The sequence below is a fragment of the Rhincodon typus genome, chromosome 3 (genome assembly GCF_021869965.1).
Source record: "Rhincodon typus isolate 14 chromosome 3, sRhiTyp1.1, whole genome shotgun sequence".
Taxonomy (NCBI): Eukaryota; Metazoa; Chordata; class Chondrichthyes; order Orectolobiformes; family Rhincodontidae; genus Rhincodon; species Rhincodon typus.
In genome coordinates, this window is record NC_063334.1 from 97,055,329 (window position 1) to 97,059,137 (window position 3,809).

The window sequence follows — 3,809 nt, forward strand, 5'->3', positions numbered from 1 at the left end:
GTGAAGGAGCAAACAGAGTTAACGTTTCGGGTCCAGTGACCCTTCCTCAGAACCGGACACCGGACCCGGAATGTTAACTGTGTTTTTGCTCCTTCACAGATGCTGCCAGACCTGCTGAGCTTTTCCAGCAACTTTGTTTTTGTGCCTGATTTACGGCATCCGCAGTTCTTTTGGTTTTTATTAAATTCAAAAATACTTCTACCCACTTCATGCAAAGCAATTTCTGTATTTGGAAATAATTCAGTAAAATAGATGAATACCAATATTAATCTTAGCTTCCAAAGAAAATGTATGTCTTATTTATATGAAGACAATTTGCTACTCCTTCTACATGTAATAACCTTTCTAGCCAAAAATGTCTCCATATCAAGACACCCCGTGATATGCCTTACTACCCTATGAGTGATAGACTATTCAGACTAATACTTGGGATACTTCTACATGTGAACTTAGACTGAATCAGTCCCAAGCGTCTGTAGTGGTTCATTAAAATCCGAAAACTTGCACCTGTATGCTTTTATGGTGAAATCAAAATAAATATTCAAATTAACATGGTTTCGTGATCTCCTTCTGTCCTATGAATTATTTATTCTAATGATATTGATGAACTGGAAAGGTAGTGGTGTCTGGCCAGTATTTTGCCTCAAGTTTACAAATTGGAACAATATTAGCTCATGGAACTTGAGGTTCTGTGAACACTCAGAGTAGTCAGAGCATTGATGAATTCTCATCTCCAATTTTAAGAAAATGCAAAAATCTGACATTTAAATCTAATAGATGGCTCAGGCTATAACATTCCCTGAGTGAACAAATTGTTTGATGATGGCAATTGCAGATAAAACCAAAACATAACAAAGTAACTGCAAGCCTTCTACTTTGACTTGATGAGGCCACACATAACAGCAAATGACACAACATTGCGTGTCACTTTATGTTAGAGTTTTAGCCCAGATAATTATTAATTAGTTAGCATCTGAAGGAGACAACTAGGAAAATGAGTTTAACCATTGTTTTCAAAAAATGAAACCCAATTAGTGCCACGTAGGATTATTGTGCAAGAAAGGAGTTTATGGTATTGGATGTAATGTATTAGTATGGATTGAGAATTGGCTAACACATAAAGGACAGAGAGACAGGATTGGTGCATCTTTTTCAGGTTGGAAAGACATAACCTGTAGTACCACAAAGATCAGCCCTAGCTTCTCGATTATTTCCACTTATTTATATTTGTGACTTGGAGAAGTGGGCAGAGTATAAATGTATCCACATTTGCTGATGATACAAGAAGTAGGTGGAAAGCCATGTTGTGATGAGGACAGAAGTAATCTGCAAAGAGCTAGAGAAGTTGAGTGCGTGGGCAAAAATCTGTCGGATGGTGTTTTTGTGGAAGAGTGTGAAGTCATGCACTTGGGTAGGAAGAACTGTTATTTGAAGTAGGCAGACTGTTACTTAAATAGAGAGACTGCAAAAAAAAAAGTGCAGCACACGTTCTTGAGCATGAAACACAAAATGTTAGCGTGTAGAAGCAGCAGGCAATTAAGAAGGCAAATGGAATTTTTACCTTTATTGCTAGAAGTTGGTTTTAAAAATGGGGAGGTTTTGTTATGACTGTACAGGGTGTTGGTGAGGCTGCACCTGGAGTACTGTGTACAGTTATGGTCCTCGTATTTAAGAAAAGATATACTGGCATTGGAGGCAGTTCAAAAGAGATTCACCAGCCAGTTCCTGGGATGAAAGGTTGATGTATCAAGAACATCAACAGGTTGTGCTTTGTTCATTTAGATTTTAGCAGTCTGAGGAGTGATCTTATTGAAATACACAGCTTCTAAGTGGTCTTAGATGTTGAGAAGATGTTTCAACTAGTGGGGGAGTCTCAAACCAGGGGAATAGTTACACAATAAGCAGAGGATATTTTAGAAATGAAATTCAAAGGAATTTCTTCTAGATGGTGCTGAATGTCTGGTATTCTCTACCCTAGACAGTTGTGGATGTTGGATCTCTGAGAAGGGAAGTAGGTTTTTGAAATATAAAGTTGGGGTCTATCATGAGCTGACACGAGGCCTGGAACAGATCAGTCATGGTCTTACTGAATGGCCAAGCAGCCTATACCTACACTGTTTCTAATGTAAATCATAGAAATCTTCCCTATTCTAAATATAACTATTTCAATTGGTATTCACACATCAGTGTTACTAAGGATAAATAGTATATTTAAAAATCATTCCTTTGTCACTGTATTAACAGCTCATTTGAGACTTAAAGCATCCTTGGTATTGCTGCCTTAAAGGGCAGACATTGGAAGTGTGTAACACTTTTTTAATTCATTCACAAGATATGGGCATCACTGGCTAGGCCAACATTTATTGCCCACCCTCAATTGTTCAGAGGGTAACTAAGACACAACTACATTGTGGTGGCCTGGAGTCACATGCAGGTCAGACCAGGCAAGGATGACAGACTTCCCTCCTTCTGTCAGGGACATTAGGTGAACCAGATGGGCTTTTATAATGGTTATAGTGTCATTGGTAGGTCAGTTTTTTAATTCCAGATTTTTATTGAATTCAAATTTTACTGTCTGCGATGGTGGGATTTGAACCCCATGTCACCAGACCTTTACTTTACTAGCCTAGTAACAGTAGCACTGGGCCACTGCCATTGGACCTTGGTCTTGATCTGGTGGAGTCAGTGTCGCAACTGGAAGTGACAAGTGAGCTCACTTTTGCTGTTAGCAATGCTGCCATGTTGGAGTGCTGGTTGGCATGAAGATTCTGGAGTATTGTGTACAGTTCTAGTTGCACTGCTGCAGGATGGATATTATTAAACTGGAGATGGCTCAGAAAAGATTTGCCAGGATGTTGCTGGAAATAGAGGGCTTGAGTTATAAAAATAGGCTGGGACTTTTTTCACTGGGAGCATAGGAGGGTGAGGAGTGACCTTTAAAGAAGTTTATAAAATTGTGAGGGGCATAGATAAGGTGAATAGCGAAGGTTTTTTCCCCTAAGATGGGGGAGTTCAAATAGAAGGGCCACATTTTTTAGTTAAGAGGAGGAGAAAGGTTTAAAAAGAACACGAGGGACAACTTTTTACATAGTAGTTTGTGAATAGAATGAACTGCTTAAGGAAGTGGTGAATGTAGGTACATTTACAACATTCAAAAGACATTTGGATAGATGTGTGAACATGAGAGGTCTGAAGGGATATAGGCCAAACGCAGGCAGGTGGGACTAGTTTAGTTTGGGAGCATGATCGATATGGACTAGTTGGACTGAAGAATCAGTTTTCATGCTGTATGACTGAGTCTATGACTGTCAAATCTGGGGCCTAAGTGGAATGTGATCCAGAAGGAGCTAGAGGACTGCCACAGGGATCAGGACTAGACAAACCATTATTCATTATTGTATTAATTCATCTGACTGACCACAGTCCCTTACGGATGGAAATCTGCCATCCCTACCCGGTTCAGTCCACATGTCCATCCAGACCCACTGCATTATGGCTGATTCTTAACTGCCCTCTGAAATGGCTAAGTCAGTCATTGCAGTGGTTTAAAAAAAAACTCTAAAAAGGAACATAACTGGAAAAGCATCCAGCAACAACCTAGGCACTAGAAACAATAATAGCAAACAAATACTTTTCAATCGTATAAAGTCTTCCTTCTAGCATCTGGGGGCTTGTGTGCCCACTAGTCAAATGACAGCCTGGCATAGAAATACTCACACAATATTACAATGTCTCAGACACCACAATCACCAGCCCTGGGTATGTCCTGACAGGACAGATTCGTCAAAGGTAGCTGTGCTGTGGTACAG